The sequence below is a fragment of the Aquarana catesbeiana genome, linkage group LG12 (assembly GCF_042186555.1).
Source record: "Aquarana catesbeiana isolate 2022-GZ linkage group LG12, ASM4218655v1, whole genome shotgun sequence".
Classification (NCBI taxonomy): domain Eukaryota; kingdom Metazoa; phylum Chordata; class Amphibia; order Anura; family Ranidae; genus Aquarana; species Aquarana catesbeiana.
In genome coordinates, this window is record NC_133335.1 from 199,359,183 (window position 1) to 199,384,119 (window position 24,937).

At 43.1% G+C, this 24,937-nt stretch overlaps 1 protein-coding gene across 2 annotated transcripts in view; it reads left to right on the forward strand.

Annotated features, from left to right (window-relative positions):
• Positions 1-24,937, forward strand: part of ARHGAP40 (Rho GTPase activating protein 40) — a 123,583-nt gene that overhangs the window by 578 nt on the left and 98,068 nt on the right. Inside the window, exon 1 of one of the 2 annotated variants that reach the window (XM_073606433.1) lies at positions 2,701-2,722. The exons of the other annotated variant lie outside the window; for it this stretch is intronic. The gene's annotated coding sequence lies outside the window, so the exon portion shown is untranslated. Of the gene's footprint in view, positions 1-2,700; positions 2,723-24,937 lie in introns of those variants that run through there. 2 annotated transcript variants of the gene reach the window in all.

Here is a 24,937-nt window from a genome sequence, read left to right on the forward strand (position 1 = left end):
TGCTGGTTGGTAAGGAGACAGCACCCGCTGGAGTCCTTAGCAACCAGTGAATAGCTGGTTGCTAAGGACGCTGGCATGTGCCGGCTCTGCTATTCACTGGTTGTTAGAAATCTGGAACCTGCCAGTTCCAGATTCCTAACAACCAGTGAATAGCAGAGTGGGCATATGCCAGACTCCTTAGCAACCAGCTGTGTCCTTAACAACCAAGAAGAGAAGAAAAGATTGATCGCACACTTAAATCCAAAAGATGCTGTAGAAGTTTCTTTATTGTCATGAGCCAGAGAAAATTGCAATGATGATCATTTGACGCGTTTTACACAAAAAGAACTGTGCTTGAAGCTTCATTGCTTATGCTTTGCACTAAATTTTAACACAAATCATTTAAAATGCGCTGTGCATTTTTTAACCACTTCAGCTCTGCAAGGTTTACACCCCCCCCCGAATGACCAGGACATTTTTTGCAATACGGCACTGTGTTACTTTAACTGACAACTGTGCGGTTGTGTAACACTGTACCCAAATAAGTGCTACAAATAGAGCTTTCTTCTGGTGGTATTTGACCTCTGTGTTTTTTTTTTTTCACTATAAAACCAAAAAAGACCGACATTTAAAAAAAAAAAAAAAAATAAGCTTATGTTCATTGGTTTGCGCAAAAGTTATAGGGCTACGAACTATGGAAAAAAAAAAATTATATATACATTTATATATATTTTTATTTATTTATTTTAGTAGTAATGGCAGTGATCATCGACTTATAGCGGGCCTGCAACATTGTGGCGGACAAATCGAATACCTAAGACCCCTTTAACACTGGGGCAGTTTTCAGGCGTTTTAGCGCTAAAAATAGCGCCTGTAAATCACCTGAAAACTGCCTCCCCTGCCACCCCAGCGTGAAAGCCCGAGTGTTGGGGCGGTGATCTTGCAGGATGTTCGAAAAAGTCCTGCAAGCAGCATCTTTGAGGTGGCTTAGGAGCGGTGTATACATCACTACCAGACTGCCCCTGCCCATTGGAATGAATAGGCAGTGCTTCCAAAGCGGCTAAAAAAATGATTCGGAAGCACCGCAACACGGCGCTTTTAACCCCTTCTTGGGGGTTAAGAGTGCCCCGCTACCGCCCAAATAGCGGCACCAAAGCGCCACTAACATCGGTAATGCGCCGCTAAAATAAGCGGAGCTTTACCGCTAACGCTCGGGTGACTGCAGTGTGAAAGCAGCCTGACACTTTTTGGGGACCAGTAAAACTAATACAGTGATCAGGGCTAAAAATATGCACTGTCACTGTACTAATGACACTGGCTGGGAAGGGGTTAACATCAGGGGCAATTGAAGGGTTAAATGTATGCTTACTCACTGTGAGAGGTGCCTTGCAGGAACACAGGATCAATACTTTCCACTTTGACAGAACGACTGTCTGCCTTGTCTACATAGGCAGATTGTCGTTCTGCCTCTGTACTGTGTAATCGGCGGGCGCCGGCAGACATCGAGTCCACGGTACTCGCCGCTGTGCATGATCACAGCGGGAGCGGGTTGCCGTCAGCATGTGGACCAGACCTGGAAGTGTCAGATCACGCACTAGGTACATGATCTTGCACAGAACGCCCGCAGTAAATGTACGGTGGGCTTTAAACGCATGGCGTGTTTTAGAAGTGGAGCAGTGTAAAAGGGCCCTGAGACCTTGTTCACACAAATATACTCTGGCATATGCCCGTGTGAGGACAATACTTGCCAGCATAGGGATGCACTGGTGTTTTCCGTGCATCCCCCGTGCAGGCAGCCCCAATCATGTCTATTAGGATACAATCAAGGTAAGTGCAGCGCAAAAAACTAAATAATAAAAAGAAAAAAGAAAAGTCCAATCAAGATGGAAGTTCCAATCACCCGACAAAAGGAATGGCAGGATCCCTCATGTGAAAATAGGGGGAAAGAAGTCCTTCTGATGTGCAGTGACAGTATCCTTCACCAAATAAGCCCAAATACTCTTACCAGACATGGTGGACCTCCCTGCCACAGAAGGTCAAAAGCGCATATATCCCCCTCAGGGATGTTGCAAACCTCCCAGGTTAGAGCGGTTCTCAGTCCCAGTGTGTGGAACTCCTGTCCAGCAAGGAAATCCAATCAAGCAGGGGGAACCTCCAAATAGCCTCCAGAAGCAGATGAAATCATAGTGTGCAGCGCTCCAAAAAAGGCAAAGGGAACACTCTAAGTGTACTCTGTTTATTGGTCACAAAATAAAAGTTTAAAATTGCAGCGCTAGCTAGCGCAAATGGATAAAAACTTTACAATAAAAGTCGATCCATAGACCAGCTGCATAGAGGTGGCAGCGGGTGACGTCCGCAGAACAAGCTCCGCCCCCCCGTATGCGGCATTACGTCCTGATTGGACTTTGTCAGCAAGGGGTGGAGCTGGAAAAAAGTCAATAAGCACTGGAGGGGAGGGAACTACATTAGACAGTTGAGCCAACGTGAATCCCTGTGGATGAAACCAAGGTGGGGGTTCCTAGGGGGTTAAATGTTGAATTTGACCTCAACTGTCTCATATCCGATAAATAAGACTGGTATTCTCTTTAATTCTTTCTGAAATAATTCTGTCTGCATTTTTCTCCCGTTTTTGCCTTACATTTGGTGTAGTTTTTTAATATTTATTCTTTTTTTTTGTTCTAGGAGTGTTAAAGAGATGGCCGCAGGTGCACAATGTCCATTTTTAGTGATTAGGTATTGCCAGGTTGGTAATTTATGCTATTTTAAGTATTCTACTATTCAGTATGCACTGGTGTCCCCGCTAGGTATAATGTCCAGTCTTAGATTGTAAGCTCTAAGGAGCAGGGCCCTCTGATTCCTACTGTATTAAAGTGTATTGTATTTGTACTGTCTACCCTCAAGTTGTAAAGGGCTACGTAAACTGTTGGCGCTATATAAATCCTGTATAATAATAATAATAATAATAATGAGTAGTGCCTATTTCCGGCCTTAAGGCCTTCCCTGCTGACACCAGTCGCTCTACATAAGCTGCTGGGTGACCTCCAGCTCCACCCCTTGCTGATGAAGTCCAATCAGGACGTAACGCAGCGTACAGGGGGCGGAGCTTGTTCTGCAGACGTCACCCGCTGCCACCTCTATGCAGCTGGTCTATGGATCGGCTTTTATTGTAAAGTTTTTATCCATTTGCGCTAGCTAGCGCTGCAATTTTAAACTTTTATTTTGTGACCAATAAACAGAGTACACTTAGAGTGTTTCCTTTGCCAATTTTGGAGCGCTGCACACTATTTCATCCGCTTCTGGAGGCTATTTGGAGGTTCCCCCTGCTTGATTGGATTTCCTTGCGGGACAGGAGTTCCACACACTGGGATTGAGGACCGCTCAAACCTGGGAGGTTGGCAATATCCCTGTGGGGATACATGCGCTTTTGACCTTCTGTGGCAGGGAGGTCCACCATTTCTGGTAAGAGTATTTGGACTTATTTGGTGAAGGATACTGTCACTCACATCAGAAGGACTTCTTTCCCCCTATTTTCACATAAGTGCCCATTCACACAGGGGTAAAACGACTTCCAGCGTGACTTTGGGAGGCAACTTGGACACGACTTGAGTATGAATCACAGCACGACTTGGGGCAACTTACAACACAACTTGAAGTCGCCTCCAGGACAGGGAACTTTACAAGTGGCCAATCAGAGCTTATCAGCTGTGTGTGAGAAGGAGGGGGCTGGCTGTTTAGTGGAGGAAATTACTTTCTGCTTCCTTTCTGCTTCCTGTAAAGTTGCCTCAGTATGAACAGTGATCAGACTTGGAGGCAACTTCCATTGAAATCAATGGGTACAAGTTGCCTTCAAGTCGGATTGAAGTAGTACAGGAACCTTTTCTGAAGTTGGAGCGACTGCAGTAGTGTACATTAAGACGGATCCATTCACTTACATTGATTTTTTTCATGTAGCGCGACTTGAAGTCGGATCCAAAGTTGCCCCTGTGTGAATGGGCTCTGAGGGATCCTGCCATTCCTTTTGTCAGGTGATTAGGACTTCCATCTTGATTGGACTTCTCTTTTTTTCTTTTATGTAGTTTTTTGCGCTGCACTTACCTTGATTGTATTATATTTCTGTTAGGTATTTTGTGATTGCTTACAGTGTTCAGCTTGCAATTTTTATGTTTATCTCATTGTGTTTGCGCCGATTGTCCTTTTGGTTTTTATAGGTCTATTAGGATGCAGCAGTTACACGGACACAGCCACTGCCCCCAATTTGACAGCCATGCGGGTGCACGGCCACAAAAGCAGACTGGGCATTCAGGGCTGTGTACCCGCACTAACACGGCTGTCAAATCAGATGCAGTGTTTGTGTCCGTGTTACTGCTGTGTCACAATAGATATGAATGGGACTGGCTGCATGCGGATGCACAAAACACACAGGCATACCCTATAGTGTGCCCATGTGAATGGGGCCTAAAAACACCCATGTGCATAAAGCCTAAGTTATTATAACTTCCGCTCACAGTACATTCGGGCTTTTGCAAAATTGCTTTTAACAGGCACATGATAGTAGCACTGCAAAAAAAAAAAAAAAAAATTTATATATATATATATACACACACACCTGCGTTACAGATCAGTATTTTATATGCAAATATTCACACACACACACACACGTAAATCACACCTCCCTCTGAACAATAGATTACATTAGAGATAGAATTATTTGTACACATGCAGCATATGGACCATACGTGTGTTTGTTGTGCAGGAACTTTCTGCCAGGAAGATGCGGTGTTTGTACATCAGTACCCATAAGGCTCATTTACACCAGATGGAATCCAAAGTTTTTTTTAAACGCAGTGTGAATTCATTTATATTATAAAGCACTGCACAGACAGTTGTCACTTTATACAGTGCCTTGAAAAAGTATTCATACACCTTGAAATGTTCCACATTTTGTCATGTTACAAACCAAAAACGTAAATGTATTTTATTCGAATTTTATGTGATAGACCAACACAAAGTGGCACATAATTGTAAAGTGGAAGGAAAATGATAAATGTTTTTCAACATGTTTTACAAATAAATATGTGAAAAGTGTGGCGTGCATTTGTATTCAGCCCCCTTTATTCTGATACCCCTAACTAAAATCTAGTGGAACCAATTGCCTTCAGAAGTCACCTAATTAGTAAATAGAGTCCACCTGTGTGTTATTTATGATCAGTATAAATACAGCTGTTCTGCAAAGCCCTCAGAGGTTTGTTAGAGAACCTTAGTGAACAAACGGCATCATGAAGGCCAAGGAACACACCAGACAGGTCAGGGATAATGTTGTGGAGAAGTTTGAAGCAGGGTTAGGGTATAAAAAATATCCCAAGCTGTGAACATCTCACAGAGCTCTGTTCAATCCATCATCTGAAAATGGATAGAGTATGGCACAACTGCAAACCTACCAAAATATGGCCGTCAACCTAAACTGACAGGCCGGCAAGGAGAGCATTAATCAGAAGAAGCCAAGAGGCCCATGGTAACTCTGGAGGAGCTGTAGAGATCCACAGCTCAGGTGGGAGAAACTGTCCACAGGACAACTATTAGTCGTGCACTCCACAAATGTGGCCTTTATGGAAGAGTGGCAAGAAGAAAGCCATTGTTGAAAGAAAGCCATAAGAAGTCCTGTTTGCAGTCATGTGGGGGACACAGCAAACATGTAGAAGAAGGTGCTCTGGTCAGATGAGACCAAAATGTAACTTTTTGGCCTAAAAGCAAAACGCTATGTGTGGCGGAAAACTAAGACTGCACATCACCCTAAACACACCATCCCCACTGTGAAACATGGTGGTGGCAGCAGCATTGTGTTGTGGGGGATGCTTTTCTTCATCAGGGACAGGGAAGCTGGTCAGAGTTGATGGGAAGATGGATGGAGCCAAATACAGGGCAATCTTAGAAGAAAACCTGTTAGAATCTGCAAAAGACTTGAGACTGGGGCGGAGGTTCACCTTCCAGCAGGACAACGACCCTAAACATACAGCCAGAGCTACAATGAAATAGTTTAGATCAAAGCATATTCATATGTTAGAATGGCCCAGTCAAAGCCCAGACCTAAATCCAATTGAGAATCTGTGGCAAAACTTGAAAATTGCTGTTCACAGATGCTCTCCGTCCAATCTGACAGAGCTTGAGCTATTTTTCAAAGAAGAATGGGCAAAAATGTCCCTCTCTATATGTGCAAAGCTTGTAGCAATATCCCCAAAAGACCTACAGCTGTAATTGCAGTGAAAGGAGGTTCTACAAAGTATCGATTCACACATTTATTTGTAAAAAATCTTGAAAAACATCATTTTCCTTCCACTTCACAATTATGTGCCACTTTGTGTTGGTCTATCATATAAAATCCCAATAAAATACATTTACATTTTTTGGTTGTAACATGACAAAATATGGAAAATTTCAAGGGGTATGAATACTTTAAGGCACTGTAAATCCTGTATAATGATACAATGCAAGAAACACAAATGTATTTCAATGAGCTTTATTTACACCATTGCAGGGCTTTTCATGTGCATTTATAAAATGTATAGCCTGCTTTTTCTGGACATAATCGTACCAAAATGCACATAAACATTCATGAGCACATCACAAACACATGTAAATACAACTCATTAAAATAAATAATGTCTAAAAACACACCAAAAAATACAACAAAAATGCACTGCAAACCTATATGCAGCTCAGTGTGCATTCACTAGAGGTTTGCAAGCTGGCAGGTAAGTGTTTGTTATTGCAGAAGAGACATAAACATGTAACAATAAAGAGCTGCCTGCTCGCAGGTTTTTCTCAACAACTTGCCAACCAGCAGTTTAACTTTTATTGCTGTCTGGAGGCATTGCTGTTCCGGCTTCACAGGCGCATGCAGGTGCCCCCTGCTGCTCCTGCTGTGGTTGGACACAGCATGAGTTTGTCAGCAGGCTCACAGCCATGATTTTAGCTGTGAACCTGCTGATGGCTGTGGCCAACCACCGCAGAGATCACGGTGTTTGTAAACACAGAACACAGATCTGGCTGCTTCTTCTCCCTGATCTCACTTACCATTCAGAGTTGTAAAGTCAGCTAGTCTGGAGTAAAATCAGCACACATACACTTGTTAGGCACGCAGGTAACCCTGTTTGTTCCAGAAGACAGTGGGGGGGGGGGGGGGTTGGGGAGAAGGAGGGGCCAGAAATGTCGTAGATCGCCAATTTTACCCAGAAGTGGGAGCGGGTACCTTCCATAGCCGCCGAATGTATAACTCGGCCCCGCCCCCATCGCCCGCGTCATTGGATTTGATTGACAGCAGCGGGAGCCAATGGCTGTGCTGCTATTAATCTATCCAATCAAGAGCCACGAACCCCGGGCAAAGGAAGAGCGCGTCCTCGCCGGATGAAGTTCCTGGGCTCAGGTAAGTAAAACGGGGGGGCCGGTCACTGGCAGGTGTTTTTTTACCTTAATGCATAGGATTCATTGAGGTGAAAAAACACAAAGGTTTACAACCCCTTTGCGTTTGTTTACACAAATTAAGCTTCCAACTGCCATGTTTGCTGTACAGCTTGGTCTGTTAAAGTGAAATTTTATGGAACATAATTAAATGGGCAAACAGACAGGATTTTTAATGCAGAAGAGACCTGCTTTGTCTCTTCTGCATTAAAGTCACTTACCTGCCTGTCTGCCCCTGTTTTGCTAAGCAAAACATTTGCAGAGCTTTTTGTCTGCATGCACATTCGTTCTGGGTAAGAGAGGCGAAATTGAATGTTATTAGGCTATTTTCTCTCCAGGTTGAATTTTATTAATTCAGAACAGCATGAATCAGAAAAATACAGTGTTGTGGCCACTAGATGGAACTGATGATCATAGGAAATAAAGACTTATTTCCTATAATTGTCAGTTCCATCTAGTGGCCATAATGTGATATTTTCCAGAACCATTTTTTTTCTTTTTTATTATACCGTATATACTCGAATATAAGCCGACCCGAATATAAGCCGAGGCACCTAATTTTACCACAAAAAACTGGGAAAACTTATTGACTTGAGTATAAGCCTAGGGTAAGAAATGCGCAGCTACTGTAAGTGGAAAAGAGGGTCAACAATGCCCATTTGCAGCCATAGGTCCCCTGAACTCAGTAGTTAAGGGTTCCTAGATGCCCCCTAGCTGAAGCCAAGATTTGGGGTCTCTGGACCCAAAGGGTCCCGAAATGACATAGCTGCAGATGGACACAGTTGACTGAATTTGGGGCCCCATATCTCAGAGCCACTTAGTGCTAGGAACCCCAAATTTGGTGTGCAATCCCAGTGGAACTATTACTAGAATATCCAAAGCTGGGGTTCTTAGCACCAAGTGGCCTCGAGATACGGGGCCCCAAAGTCGGTTCGGAAATTGTCATTCTCTGCGGCAGAAAAGTGCTTGATTCGAGTATAAGCCGAGGGGGGCATTTTCAGCACAAACAAATGTGCTGAAAAACCTTGGCTTATACTCGAGTATATAAGTAAGTAATAACATTCGGCCAGGAGAGAAAATAGCCTTCTAACATTCGATTTTGTCCACATTTACATAAAACAAAGGTTCATATTTTTCTTTTTAATACCTAAAATTTTTTTTTAACTTTTTTTTTTTAATAAATATACCCTTCAAGTCTTTTTGCGTATCTGTTTCTGCCCAGTCATTGAATTATACAGTGCTCTGTTTTACATCAAAACCTCTCTTATCACATCTGTGATGTACAAGGATGTGTAGGATACGACAGACAAAGCAATTTCCCCGCTGACCTTCTCATTCATTTATTGTGGATAAGTTGCTTGGGATGTCCTTGAACATTAAATATCAGAAGCGTTTTTTTTTTTTTCCATATCATCACCTTGATGCTGAAGACGTTACAAATGACAAATCCACCAGATCACCTCCCAGCACTTTTTTCCTTGCACACTTCCTTGAATAACACCATGGGCTGACTTACTACAATGCCGCATAATAACAACTATCAGGGGACAGGAAACTGATGTTTGATGAGCCAGGGCTGTTTTCATACTCCTGCTGTAATTAGGAGAAACACGCACACTAAGTATGTAGTTAGCCCGACAATGACCATCAACTGGAAACTTGTTTTTCCGGTGTTATTTGGCTGATCGGGAAATCCACTCAATTTTCCTACCAATGTCAGTTCCTCGTGGCCTTTTGTGACATAAAAATACAGTAGAGTATTTTTCACTGGTTTTGCATGTGGGTGTCAAACTATTGAACCGTGTAAAAAATGTGTAATTATAACTTCTTTTTTTTTTCCTCGAATTATTTAACCGCTTCAGCCCCGGAAGATTTTACCCCCTTCCTGACCAGAGCACTTTTTGCGATTCGGCACTGCGTCGCTTTAACTGACAATTGCGCGGTCGTGCGACGTTGCACCCAAACAAAATTAACGTCCTTTTTTTCCCACAACTAGACCTTTCTTTTGGTGGTATTTGATCACCTCCGCGGTTTTTATTTTTTGCGCTATAAACAAACAAAAAAAAAGGAGCATCAATTTTGAAAATGAACGCAATATTTTTTACTTTTTGCTATAATAAATATCCCCCAAAAATATGAATAAAAAAAACATTTTCTTTCCTCAGTTTAGCCCGACATGTATTCTTCTACATATTTTTGGTTAAAAAAAAAAAAAAATTTCAATAAGCGTATATTGATTGGTTTGCGCAAAAGTTATAGCGTCTACAAAATAGGGGATAGTTTTATGGCATTTTTATTATTTATTTTTTTTTTTTTGTGCTAGTAATGGCAGCAATCTGCGATTTTTATCGGGACTGCGACATTATGGCAGACACATCGGACAATTTTGACACATTTTTGGGACCGTTGGCATTTATACAGCAATCGGTGCTATAAAAATGCGTTGATTACTGTAAAAATGTCACTGGCAGTGAAGGGGTTAACACTAAGGGGCGATCAAGGGGTTAATTGTGTTCCCTAGTGTGTGTTCTAACTGAAGGGGGGGGGGGGGGGGAGACTGTAGGGGCGATGACAGATCGCTGTTCATACTTTGTATGAACAGACGATCTGTCTCTTCTCCCCTCAGAGAACCGGAAACTGTGTGTTAGCAGCGATCGCAGGAGCCCAGCGGTGATCGTGACCATCGGGCACTCGCATCGGCTCTGGGGGCGAGCAGCGGGCGCGCCCCTAGTGGCAGTAGGGCGGAACGACGTTACATAACGTTGGTTCGCCCAGCCGTGCCATTCTGCCGCAGTACAACTGCAGCGGCTGGTCGGCAAGTGGTTAAAATGACAGTTTTCAGTTAGGCCTCTTTCACACGGGATGGACTGCGGATGCGATCCGCTTGCTCAGCAGGGGATATGTCTGCTGATCCTCGCTGAGCAGGCAGATGACGGGTCCGTGTCTGCTCTACTTATGCAGAGTGGACACAGACACAGCCTGCCGTTCTCTAGGTCACGATTCACACCTATGCGGTTTTTAGTGCTTTTTGCAGAAACGCGTTACAGTCCTTTTAACATGGTTTCCTTTGGGACATGTTCACATCTATGCTTTTTTCAGCCGCTGCGTTTTTGGAAAAGGGTCAGAACTTTTTTAAAAGCATAACGGTGCGTGTTTGGTTCAACAGTCTTCAGTGGAGTAGCTGCAGAAAAGCATGTAGTGCATTTTTGCCGCAATCTGCATTTTGCGTTTTTTTTAATCCACCCAACAACAAGTTGGCCAAAAAAAAAGCATAAAAACTGCAAAACGCAAAATGCATTAAAAAGGCGTGTGCAAAAATGCAAAATGCACTGCAAAAAATGGATAAGCAAAAGGCATAAATGTGAACCAAGCCTATATAGGCAGCCAAATGTAAACGGACCACTTGTTCGTTTACACCCAACTGCCACCCAATCTGCTGGATAGAAGGGGAATGGATCCCCATCTGTTTCTTTTTGGCAGATTGGATGTGGGGACGTGTAAACGGGTACATGTCTTTTTACACCCGTCGCTCCAAGGAGGAGACAGGAGGCTCCAATCGGGTCTGCCTGAAAAATGGACAGGCGGACCCAATTGGATTGCCTGTGTGAAAAGGACCTTAGTCCATTCTCTGAAAAGATTGCTTTTAAAGTGCAGGCATTCAGGAGTAGATCGCCTGATGCCTGTCTTTTTTTTTTTTTTTCTCTCTTTTGCCAAATGACAATTTACAATTGGACTAATTTGTCACAACTGTGAGCCAAGCATTTGGCTTACGTTTGCTGCACGGCCCCATTGACTTGAATAGCCAAGTTTGACAGGCGGAGCCTAAGGCCCCTTTCACACTGGCTCCTCCGTGAACTGGGATCTGCTTGCTCAGAGGGGGGTCCATGTCCGATCCACTATGCAGAGTGGACACAGACACAGCCCGCTCTCGTCTATGGGGCAATCGGATGGAAACGGACCTCCTGTCAGTTTCCATCCGATCTGCCAGATGGACGGGGAATAGGTCCTCCATCCGTTTGTTTTTGGCACAGTATCGGTTCGGATGGTGGCGGGTGTCAGTGGACATGTGTCACCTGACATCCGCCGCTCCAAAGAAGAGACTGGAGGGTCCGATCAAGTCCATCTGAAAAACTGACAGGTGGACCCGATCAGATTGTCCGTGTGAAAGGGGCCTTAGGTTAGGTTCATACTAGTCCACTCGCTGAAACGATCGCTTTTAAAGTGCAGGCATTCAGAAGAAGATCCCCTGAACGCCTGTCTTTTTTAAAAATTTTGTTTTGCCAAACGGCAATTTACAATGAGACTAATGGGCCACAACTGTGAGCCTAGCATTTGGCTTACGGTTGCTGCACGGCCCCATTGATTTTAAATGGCCAAGTTTGACAGGAGGTGTCTTAAGCCCCTTTCAGGCTGGGTTCACACTTATGCGAATTGGCTTCCTGGCATCCAATTCGCATGACAGGAGACTGTGACCAGCTTTCAATGGAGCCGGTTCACACATCTCCGGGTCAGCCACGGAGCGCACAGCAGAAGGGTCCTGGGTGTCTTTGGCTCCCTTTCAGGTCCGAATTCAGCCAAAAATTTGGACCTGAAATAGTGGCCGGGGACACATCAGACCCCCTGCTGTGCCCCACAGCTGCACATATCGTGATCCCAGCCTCACGTGGGCGCCTCCGTGAAGTGGGATCTTCTTGCTCTGCGGGGGATCTCTCTGCTGATCCCTGCTGAGCAAGCGGATGACAGGTCTGTGTCTGCTTTGTTATGCAGTGCAGACATGGACACAGCCCACTGTTGTCTATGGGGCAATCGGATGAAAATGGACCATTTCCATCTGATACCATCCGATCCACCAGACAAATGGGGAATAGGGCCTCCATCTGTCAGTTTTAGGCAGACAGGATCAGACGTGTCCGCTGACATCCTCCGCTCCATAGAGGAGACTGGAGGGTCTGATCAGGTCAGTTTTTCAGGCGGACCTGATGGATCGCCCGTGTGAAAGAGGCCATAATCTGTCAACTGAACACTCCCCTCCGAGGGAAGGGTTGCGGTCCAGTAAAATCACAGCTCAACCACCATATAAGGTAATACGTTTCAAAAATGTTTTTTTTTAAATTGCATACTTCCTTAAAATGTTAGGACTGGTCGGTGCACCATCCAGCTGCAGCAGCGGTCAGCTTTTTATTGACTTTTACAGGCTTTGGGTACCTGTACCTTCTAGTCGCACTTAAATGCCGGAGTTTTGTGCATTTGGGCAAAACGCTCAGTTAAAAAAAGAAAAAGGAAGTCATCAAAAATGAATAAATACTGTACATAAAATTGTTTTTTTAGGCTGCATTCACAGTTGAACTGAGCATCTTTGATCAATTTACAGACTTTTTTTTTTAGCATTTGTACAGTCATTTTTAGGCGTTTGTGGGCATCTCAGGAGAAGAAGGAGGAACTTTATCAATTGATATATTATTTCTAAAAGTATAACTAAAGGCAAAACTTTTTTTTTTTCTTACTTTTGGATAGAGTGGAGAGGGATTAGAATTCTTGTCAGTTGTTATTGCGGTTTGTGCCGCCCGTTAAGGAGATTCATCCTCTCCATTTGTCCTGTTTACCATTATCACTGAAAGACCCCTTTCACACGGGCTTTCCCATCAGGTCCGCCTGTCAGTTTTTCAGGTGGACCTGATCGGACGCTCTATTCACCCCTATGGGGCAGCGGATGTCAGAGGTGACATGTCTGCTGACACCCACTGCTATCCGATCCGGTGCGTGAAATCCAGAGAGCTGGATACCCCATTTTCCACCCGTCTGGCGGATCAGATGAAAATAGACAGGTGGTCTGGTCTCATCCGATCTTACCATAGAGGACAGTGGGGCTCTGACAGGTCGGTCTCTGCAAAGTGAGCGGAGACAGACATGTCATCCGTTATAGAGTGGAAATCTTCCAATGAGAACACTAGTTCTGATGACCTGGGGGTCCTCAAGGAATTCCCGTGAGGGACACCTCCCCAATGGGACACAGATGGTGAAACAAAATACGTCAGGGGTAATAACCAGGGGCGGCCCGTCCATTAAGTCCTCTTTCAGGACGCCGGATGCATGGGATTCCAATGGGGGGGGGGTGTTTTTTGAAGCACCGGATTAGAGCCAGAGGCTCTAATAGGCTTCAAAATAGGGTGGGCTCGGGGAGCAGAGAATGCGAACGGAGCCCACCCAGGTGTGTTACAATAGTGAATGAATATTTGCTATTGAAACACTGATCCTCCTTCCGGCCAATCAGGAAGCGGGTCATGAGACCAGTCACCCAATCGGCTGAAAGGACAGGGAATCCTATTGGATGCCTAGGAGGAGGGGAGGAGACACACAGCCGCCGAGATGGAGGAATGGAGGAGATGCTTGCTGCCGATGCCACTCCCGCTCCCCCAGGGCTCGCTGCTGGTGCTCGATCCCGCTCCCCCTGGGCCCGCTACCAATGCCCGCTCCCCCAGGGCTCGCTGCCGATGCCTGCTCCCACTTCAGATGCCCGCCACCTGCCACCTAAATGGGGTAAGACAGCAAGCGCGCGGGGGGGGGGGGCTGTTGGGTTTGAGGTGTCGCCGGCTGCCGGAAGGGGGGGGTTGTTTGCTGCCCCCCCCCCAAAAAAAAGGGCCCACCAGCCACCACTGATAGTAACCCTCCCTTACTCTATCCAGAATGAAAAAAAAATTGTTTTATAGTTCTACTTTAAATGATTAAAGCTGATTTGTTGTCTATTTCTCGGCATACATAAAGTAAAGATCAATCTTCTCCAACACAAAATAATACTACCTTTACCAGGAATTCTTACCCTAAGCTATGGTCCTGCAGTCTTCCTCCCTGCAAGTCCCGGTTGTGACAGCTTGTTCCAAGAAGCCATTTTTCTTGTTGGTCTCTGACCAGACTTGTCTCCAACTCCCTCATCAATGTCATCATGTACAATGGACTTGCATTGTGGGTGATGATGTAGAAGTGCCCAACCACAATTCAGCACGTGGGAATAAAGGAATAGACCACTGGCTGCCACAAGACCCTAAATTAAACCCTTACATATTCCCAGTGAAGTGACTGGCCTCAGGTGATACACAGAGATGAAACAAATCCTTCTACAGAAGTTGTACCTGTTTATCTGCACCCCCTTTTTTTTTTTTCTCTACGTCTGATCAAAATGCTGAATTTAAAGCTTGTCTGAGAGTTCATAAAAATCGGGTGGAGAGCTGAAGTTACAATCTGCAGAGCTCAGTGAGGAGAGCTCTGAGAGTGGATTGGAAGGAAGGGACACAAGTCTATCCACACAGCACACAGGAGCTGTCAATCAGCTGGCAGTTCTCCCGTCACCTTTTTTCTCTTGGTGTCAGGAAAACTTGTCAGAAGCAAATCATGCTGATAGCAGAGGAACGAAACAGCGATCAAAAGTGACCCTTATTGCTCTTAACTGAGAGACAAGTACACACTATAGAAAGATATGCTCTGTTCATATTTCATGTCTCAGGTTTACAACCACTTTAGGGTAAGTAATTTTTGGCATTATTGTAGATTGTTTCCTAGTAAAATGAGTATTGTTTTCTGCATCAGCTATGGGGAGGTATAGGTTTTATGTCATAATTCCACTTTAGAAATAACAAGATTAAGTTTGTTGTTATTCCCATGCTATGTATGTATGTCTGTGTACAGGTAGGTATGTGCTTTGTATAGTTCAATTAAATTAGATTTTTCCATGCAGGTGAATGAGGAAAATATGTTTGTTTTAACAGTTCTAGATGGTTTGATGTCTGCCAACAGACATTATCTTCACAATGTTTGGACTAGAAATATGTAAAGAAAATTCAGTTGTGTGGGAGGCAAATCTTCCTGTTATTTCAGTCTTAGGAATAACCTACAAGTGTGCGGCAGACTGTCTAACTCATTTCACTGGCCGTTTAGAACTTAAGCCAGATAACGTCATAGATTTGTAAAGCTTGGGATCTCTATTAGGGTACTTTCACACTGGGGCGCTTTTCAGGCATTTTAGCACTAAAAATAGCACCAGAAAAGCGCCTCTTAAAGCGGAGTTCTGCTAAATTTTATAATTTTTTTTTAAAAAGTCAGCAGCTACAAATACTGTAACTTCTGACTTTTAAAATAAGGACACTTACCTTTCCAGGGCACCCGCGATGTCGGGACCCGAAGCCGATCTGTCCCTTGGCTCTCGGATGGAGGCGCCGACATCTTCGGTAAGTGAATAAGGAACTGAAGCCTTGCGGCTTCACAGCCTGGTTCCATACTGCGCACGTGCGAGTTGTGCTGTGCGATCCCACTGGTCTTTGCTGTCTTCTGGGACCTGTGTGTCTCCCAGAAGATAGCGGGGGGTGGGATGGAGGAGGATAGATATACTGCGGCTATCTATGCCCGGAAGTGGGAGCAAATCCGTGGATTATACAGGTATCTGCTCCCCCCTGAAAAGTGGCAAATGTGACACCGGAGGGGGGGGGGGGGGGGGATTCCAAAAAGCGGAAGTTCCATTTTTCCATCTTTGGGTGGAACTCCGCTTTGAGCCTCCCCAGTGTGAAAGCCGGAGCGTATACACCGCTCCCAAAACACCCTGCCCATTGAAATGAATGGGCAGCGCTGCCGAAGCGCCTGCAGAGAGAATATGAAAGAGAGCCACCTATAGGTATAGTACTGGAAACCTTAGCCACCTCCCAATTCTAGAGCAAAGAACACCAAAAGGGGATGACCCAGGGATTTTATGGGCAAAGGATGAAAATCATATAAAGCAGTAACAGGCGTATGCAAAAGAATTTATACAAAATGTACTGAGTATAAAAAAAAAAAAATATAATAATAGAATTAATACACAGAGATATGTAATCCTACAAACAAATTAGATAATCATGCTCAATAGTTACAATACAGCTAGGCTCTGAAACACATGGTTGATCTCATGGTGAGAGGCAAAACAAGGTGCATGTACACAGAAGTCCCAACATGTTTCGGAATATATGTGAAGGTAATTAATTCCTTCTTCAGGGGCTGATTTAGAACACGTTTTTTTGGTCTGGTGGTACAACAGCAAAAAGATCAAAAAAAGGGTATGATATAATTATGGGGTGGTTCAAAATCAATGGATATTGTATCCTGTCTTAGAGTGTAAGTTCACCTTTACAGAAAAATCTGTAAGCTGAACTTACACAGGAACCCCCCCCCCCCCCAGTCCCTCTGACCTGCATGGCGAACATTCTGAGCCCCGGTATAGCCACCTCACGGCTCCGGCGCTTAAAAGGAAAAAAAAAAAAAAAATCAGCTTACTTTCTTCTTACCCGCTGAAAGGACGGGCTACGTGGCTTCTGGTTGGTCAGTGCCGCCCATGTGACGGCGCCAACCAATTAGAATGCTCCTAAAACGTACCTCCTGACAGGGTACGTTTAGGAGATTAAGCTCCAGGGATTTCTAAGCCCTGGAGCCGTAAGGCGGCTCTACTGGGGCTCCGAACAAGCGATCGCCGCCAAGCTGGTCAGAGGGGGGGGGGGGGGGGGGGCGTAAGGAAGGGGTCCTGTGTAAGTTCACCTTACAGATTTTTCTGTAAAGGGGAACTTACCCTTTAATGTGAGTTTAGGAAAAGGCTCTTCATTTATAACATGTGATAGATCTGGTTTTGCTTTGCACAGCATTCCTGAGCAAGCTGTGGTGTTGCAGTTGTTTTGCAATTGCAGGTTCTGGCATGTGAGGCTCTGATGTTTCACATTAACCCGAGAGACACAGCGATGCCCTATGTGTGGTTAAGCTCAGCAGACCTGTATTATGGAAGTGATCTCCCCACTACGATTTGTGAAAGAGGTTTGTTATTATTTCAGGGTGCATTTACACAAACTTGGATACACAAGGCCTTTAGATGCCTTTGGCCTGTTTCACATGGGCTTTGGAGTTTTCAGCTTTATTCAAGCTTTTAAAGTACCGTTCAGCTCCAGTTAATAAATGCTGAACACTAGGGTTTCACCGATTCCACTTTTTTAAGACCGAGTACAAGTACTGATACCTTTTTTCAAGTACTCGCCGATACCGATACTTTTTTTTAATGTCCTGTGACAGTGGCATTAATATGCAGCACTGATATGTGGCACTGATGAAGCATGGACTGTGTCAGTACTTTTTTTGTTATTATATTTTTTACAATCTATTTTTTTTTTTACAATTTATATACCGGTATTTGTTATTTTTTTTTTACAATGCTGTCTTTTTTTGGTGGGGGCTACTGGATGGTGTCAGTTTTTTTTTTATTATTTTACTTATTATTTTTACAATTTAACCTTTTAATTATTTATTATCTTTTTTTTTTTTTTTTGTTATTTATTTATCAGCCCTGTTGGGGGGGGGGGGGTGGCTTTGGTGTGAGAGATCAGGGATCTAAACAGACCCCTGATATCTCCCCTTTGAGACAGGGAAAGGAAATGAGGACACAGATTCCCCAGTCCCTTTCTCTGCAGCCTCAGCTGCACTGAAGATGAATGGACAGGAGACAGAAGTTCCTCTCTATTCATAAACTGAGACATCTGTTTATGATGCTCCGATATGAATGGATAGAGTCAGTGATCACTGACTCTGTGCATGCGGAAAGGGAAGAAGGAGCCGATAAATTACATATGATAGATAATAGGCAAATTGGAATGGATTACATCCGTAAATGATTCTCTTATTAGAGAACAACTCACCTATAAGCATAGAGGTAGCCCACAAAAATCTGAATCTATCTGGGAACCCTGGTTAGACACCCCGGGACTGGCTCCATTGCGACTGGTTCAAAATAGAATCTTAGGCGGTAGGCCGACATCAATAAATACACCAAATTAGTTTATGACACTGAGAAGAAAGTCTACGATAGAGCAGTGATGCAAGAGTGTTGGGACCTGCAAAGATTTAAAGGTTTATGTTGTGTTATACCCAATGGGTACTGTTTGTTATAGAGCATACTTACCACCTCCCGCTGTTTAAGGGTTAGCGGTAACAAACTCCACTCAGAGGCCCCCCCTTTTTTGGGACCGAAAGTGGAGAGATATAGTATCCTATTAAGAGGACATAAAGGTTATTTTTGTTTTCTTTTTTAAAAAAGGGAAATAAAGAATAAAGTAAAAAGAATGAAGAAACACTACCACAAATGCCTTATTGCACATATACATCTTTTATTTCTGATATGAAGCTACAAAGCATGTTAATATATATATATATATATATATATATATATATATATATATATATATATATATATATATATATATATATATATATATATATATATATATATATATATATATATATATATATATAATGACACAATGTACAGATATTTGTGGCCAGATAAATGTGCTTATTATATATGTCCTTAAATACTACTGAAAAACCTTTGTATGGTTTTTTGATTTTTGTTTTTTTTGTTTTTTTTTTGTTTTTGATTTTCAATAAAAATTATCTGATTTAAAAAAAAAAAAAAAAAATAGGCAAATTGGGGTGAGTGGCACTACCTTACTGGCTGTCAAGTGAGGGTAAATCAAACAAAAATATATGTAACCAAATATATCTGCCTATATGGGAAAGAAGCTTGCCCCAATAGTACAGATAGCGTACAATCATAACAGTGTGTATGATGCGAGAAACAAAACGAGATTATATATATATATATATATATATAATCTCCAAAAAAATACTGGTGGAAACAAAATAAAAAGTAAAAAAAACAAAAACGGTGTAGCTCCAAAATGGCCAAGTGTCCAAAGTAATCAGGTGACTCTTGTGTTCGGCAAATCAAGTGACTTGTGTGCTCCCCCTGATGGGTCCCCACTCACCAGCTCCTTATACCCCTACAGGGGTAATGGGCATGTATGGATAGCCTCGGGTGGTATCCCTTGGTGGCTCTGCTCGCGGTCCGTCTGTAGTCTTATAGGGCCTCTGCAGCTCACTCCACATGGTTAGGGTATCCAGAGGGGTCTCGCCAGTCACTTTTCCCACAGATTAAATTTGTCAGCTTATCAGGGATGGATCCTCATAGAAAAAGATAGGCCTCCCTATGTGTAGCATTTAAGAAAACTTATTTAAAATAAAGTTAAAAGCAAAAACTTCCCATCAAAGAGGGGAAGGCTAAGTATACACAATGAAAAGCAATGTGTAGGGACAGCCGATTCGCAGTGTACACACACACACACATATACATACATTATATATATATATATATATATACACACATATACACACACATACACATACACACATACTTTTTGGACTTTGTTGCACTTGTGTTTTTTATGCTTTTTATAATTTGATACGAACTTTCTTTGCGATATATGGCTTGGTTTGAGCTAACTTACTGGTAACTCTCTGATGACTTTAGGCCATATCTACCTGATCTTATTTCACTATCATACCTTATTTTGATTTATATCTCCCACATACATATATATATATATATATATATATATATATATATATATATATATATATATATATATATATATATATATATATATATATATATATATATATATATATATATATATATATATATATATATATATATATATATATATATATATATATATATATATATATATATAATTTTTTTTTTTTTTTTCCACTGGGTACATATGTATTTTTTATCTCGTTTTGTTTCTCGCATCATACACACTGTTATGATTGTACGCTATCTGTACTATTGGGGCAAGCTTCTTTCCCATATAGGCAGATATATTTGGTTACATATATTTTTATTTGATTTACCCTCACTTGACAGCCAGTAAGGTAGCGCCACTCACCCCATTCTGCCTATTATCTATCCTTTGTTAGTTCCCTCTTGGGTACTGATTAGGGGAGCTTGCAACCTGACACTATCCTGATCGCGGAGCATATCCCAATTCTGATAAATTGGATATATACCGGCTCCTTCCTCCGCTCTTCATCCTATTAGATCTGAGAGGGGGTGGGGGGAACCGGAGGAGGAGTTGGGGAGCACAGAGGGGGACCCGGAGAAAGAGACAGAGAGAGGAAGGACACGGGCAGCCAGAGGAACACACAGGGGACAGTCAGGGGTGATTGGTGCGGCGGCTGGGGCAGTTACAAGCACCGATCCCTCTGTATGGCCTTTAATTAAAGCAGCTGACAGCCACGGGAGGGAGAGGGGGAGAAGCGGCTGTCAGAAAAGCGGGGGGGGGGGGGGGATGAGTGGTTGTAACTGCCCCCACCGCCACACTGATCACCTGTGAGGCTGCCCGGCCCCCCTGCTACACTGAGGATGCCTGGTCGGATACAACAGGTATCGAATTAGGCATCGAAGTATTTGCAAAAGTACCGATACTCGTGCAAATGCTTGGCATCGGTGCAACCCTACTGAACATTGATCCCAATGGAGTGCTGATTGTCACTTTAAGCAAGCTGCTAGCAGGCATCAGCTCGTTTAAAGAAACAGCCAGCACTCCCATTAAGATCCATGTATAATATTTCCAAACAGGAGCTGAAGGGCGCTGTAAAGGCCCATACACACGATACGAAAATCTGAAGTAAAATTTTATCTGATGAACGATCTGACGATTTTCTGATCATTAGTATGGTGCTTTCAACAGCTGATTCCGAATTTTCGGACGACAAAAACTGGATGTGCAGGCTATAAAACGTTTGTCATACGTGAGCACAATGTCCGATTGTCGTTTAAGAAGTATGGTTTTTGCCCAAAAAAAAAAAATCGTAAGAGCAAGACTACGCATGCTTAGAAATGAAAGAACAAATAGAAAACAATTCAACACATTACATGACTTCTGAAGTCGTACGCAAATTTTCATATGTTGAGTAACCTCTTCACTTTCGATATGAGACTAGCATGCAACAAAAATCGGACAAAAATTCGTCAGATAATCTGATCGCGTGTACCCGGCTTTAGAGAAAGCTGCTACAAACTCTCCAAAAGTTTGCTGAATGTTTCATAAAAGCTTGCTGTTCACTCTGCCCTTATACAAGCTGAAGCCCGTGTGTACCAGGCCTTTATGACTTCAACTGATGGGTACATGGCAACTGTATTTTTTTTAAAGCCTGCATGAACGAGGAGCTGCTGACTTTACAAAATGAAAAAACAGTTAAAGCGGAGTTCCGCCGAATATATATTTTTTTAAGAGTCAGCAGCTACAAATACTGAAGCTGCTGACTTTTAAAATAAGGACACTTACCTGTCCAGGGCACCCCCGATGTCGACACCCGAAGCCGATCTGTCCCTCGGCTCCAAGGTGGAGGCGCCGCCATCATCGGTAAGGGAATCATGGAAGTGAAGCTTTGCGGCTTCACAGCCTGGTTCCCTACTGCACATGCGCAAGCTGCACGATCCCCACTGGTCCCTGCTGTCTTCTGGGACCTGTGTGTCTCCCAGAAGACAGCGGGGGGGGGGGGGGGATGCCGGACATGGCGTAGATAACTGCAGATACTGCGGCTATCTTTACCCCGGAAGTGGGAGCAAATGCCTGGATAAGACAGGTATCTGCTCCCCCCTGGAAGGTGCCAAATGTGGCACCGGAGGAGGGGAGGATTCGGAAAAGCGGAAGTTCCATTTTTGGGTGGAACTCCGCTTTAAGTCTTTCACCAACTGGAGAGATGTGAATGTGCAGTCTGCGACCTCACACCTTTAAAAGGAAGATTCATAACTAAGGGGGCTGCTGTTTGACCCTTTCTGAAAATGCTAGTTGCCAGGCTTTCTTCCGATTTTTTGCCATCAGGACCTGTTCAGGAACTTGTATAAGGATCTGGCATCCTAAATTTACTTCATTGACTTTGAAAGTATTAAATCCAGGGGATTGACATGACACCGAGTCAACTAGAATTTGCAGAATAGGTTCACCAATGACAGCCTATACATTTCTCTGACAAGCTTCTTTTAGACCCCGTTCACACTATACATTGTGTTAACACACCTGCGTGCTGTGTTATGGCAACCCTTTCATTTTGAATAGACTGGCACTGATAGCTGTATAAATGCGAATGGTCCCAAAATAGTGTCAAAAGTGTCCGATGTGTCCGGCATAATGTCGCAGTCACAATAAAAATTTTTTTTTTTTTTAAATTAATAAAAATCGCAGATCGCTGCCATTACTAATATAAAAAAAATTAATAATAAAAATGCCGTAAAACTATCCCCTATTTTGTAGACACTATAACTTTTGCGCAAACCAATCAATATACTCTTATTGCGATATTTTTTTTTTTTAACCAAAAATATGTAGAAGAAGAATACATATTGACCTAAACTGAGGAAAAAAAAATAGGTTTTTTTCATATATTTGGGGGATATTATATCAAAAAGTAAAAAATATTACTTTTTTTTCAAAATTTACTTTTTTTTGTTTATAGCGCAAAAAAAAAAAAAACCGCAAAGGTGATCAAATACCATCAAAAGAAAGCTCTATTTGTGGGGAAAAGAGGACGTCAATTTTGTTTGGGTGCAACATCGCACGACCGCGCAATTGTCAGTTAAAGCGACGCAATGCCGAATCGGAAAAAGTGCAGGAAGGGGGTAAAATCTTCCGGGGCTGAAGCGGTTAAAAAAAAAAAAAAAAAAAAAAAAAAAAAAAAAGCTAAAAAGCGCTATCATGGAAAAACGCTAATAAACGCAAAAAAACAAATTGCAAAGTTACTGGCGTTATTTTAACGTCCAATGTGCGTGAGGCCCAAAAACGCTCAACAAGCAAAAATCTATGGTTTTCAATAGCCCTTCACATCTTGAGTATCCTGTCGCATTAAGCAAGCCGCCTGTCGCTCAGAAAAGTACTTCTGGCATTCCGCCATCGGGCTTGGAGTGAAGGGCCACAGCCGGGGTTCGGGGGGCCTTAGTGGTTTCTTGCATTGGGGCCCTGAAGGTTCTAGGTGCGCCACTGATAGGGAACTATGGCGCATGTCAGAATGCGCCCTGAAAGTTATTTCTACATGTTCATTTTTGTCATCTGCTCAGTTAATGACAGTTTTACCTGCTTAGTTGTGGCACAATTAAAGAGGACTGGTCACACACAGGAAAAAAAGTTCCAACATCTTCTTCAAAAAGACATGGGGGTACCATAACGAGCAGGTTTATATCACAGGAAGGATTTGTTTTTTTTTTTCTTTTATATGGTTATGCTATGTGGTCATTTTAGACGGATTTGGGAATTATATGAAATTTTCTTTGATCCAGTGCTGTAATGGGTTAAAAATCTAAAACATTATGTAGAGCATGATGGATCTTGGCAAGAACATGACCTTTGTTTTACACTGTTTAGTGCATTGTTCTTTCTGGTAAGATGTGTCATTCCATTTTTAGCTCCTCTTGTCTTGTGACTATTGCCTGCTTTGTTGACCAACTAATTTGTTTTTTCATTATTTTTTTTTTTAAATATCTTACTTTTGTTCATGTGTCCTGAACTGTACACAGCACAATAGTAACTTTTAGTATTATTTTTTCCTCAAATCCTAGTCTGCAAAAAGTAATATTGTTTAGTGTTTTCTTTAAAGTTCTGTCCCCTAGTGGGACAAAGTACATGTCACAATTTGGGTTCAGGCTTGGAGGCCAGCGGCTGTAACAGTAGAGTTTCAGGAGTAGCCGACTGAAAATGTACAATCAAATCCCCTATGGGATAACCCAAGACTCACCGAAGGCACAGGGTCTAAGCACTAGCCAGCCTTCATCAGAGCTCCTGATGGTGGAGATGGGTTTCGCTGCATTCTGATGCCAAGTCAAGGCCCTCTGGATTGTCCCAGGAGGAAAAGAGCAAGCAGGGGTTGGGTAATGGATGAAGAAGACAAGGAACAAGTAGAAGCGTAGCTAAACAAGCCCAAAAGGTCAGTAACTAGCATTAGCTGAATGGGATCAGATGGAAGCGTAGTTGATGAACAAGCCAAGGATCGATAACCAGTGGTATCGAAGGTAAGGACAGTAGCAGGTATGCAAGGAGCAAGATATCAGCTGGAGAGAGCACAATGATCTGGCAAACAGGAAGTGTAGAGACATGGCTTAAATCAGGAACTTTATGGGAGGAGCAAAGGGCTCAAGGTTTACCAGAAACAGAACACAGAGCAAAGTTGTCCAAGGAATCAAGCAGGAATCTGTCCAGCATCCCCCCTGGTACAGTCAGAAGAGTCACAGCTGGACACCGCAGAGGTCGCAGGTTCAGATCTGAATCCTGACAATATGAAGTACCGTATTTATCGGTGTAAATTTAGGAGGGAAGTTTAAGGGAAAAAAAAACCTTACATTTAAATGCCCATCAATGCAGCCTTATCAGTGTCCATCTGCAGCCTTGTCCATCATTGCAGAATGATCAGTGTCCATCTGCAGCCTTGCTCAGCGTCATTGCAGCTTTGCCCAGTGTCATTGCAGCCTTCTTGCCCAGTCAGTGTCATTGCAGCCTTATCATTTAAAATTACCGCGGCGATACACAGAGCCGGATGTCCTGTGTACTTGGCTCCTCTCGCCCAGTCCCACCCCTTGGCCCGGCTCCTATGATGGACATAACACAGGTCCAAT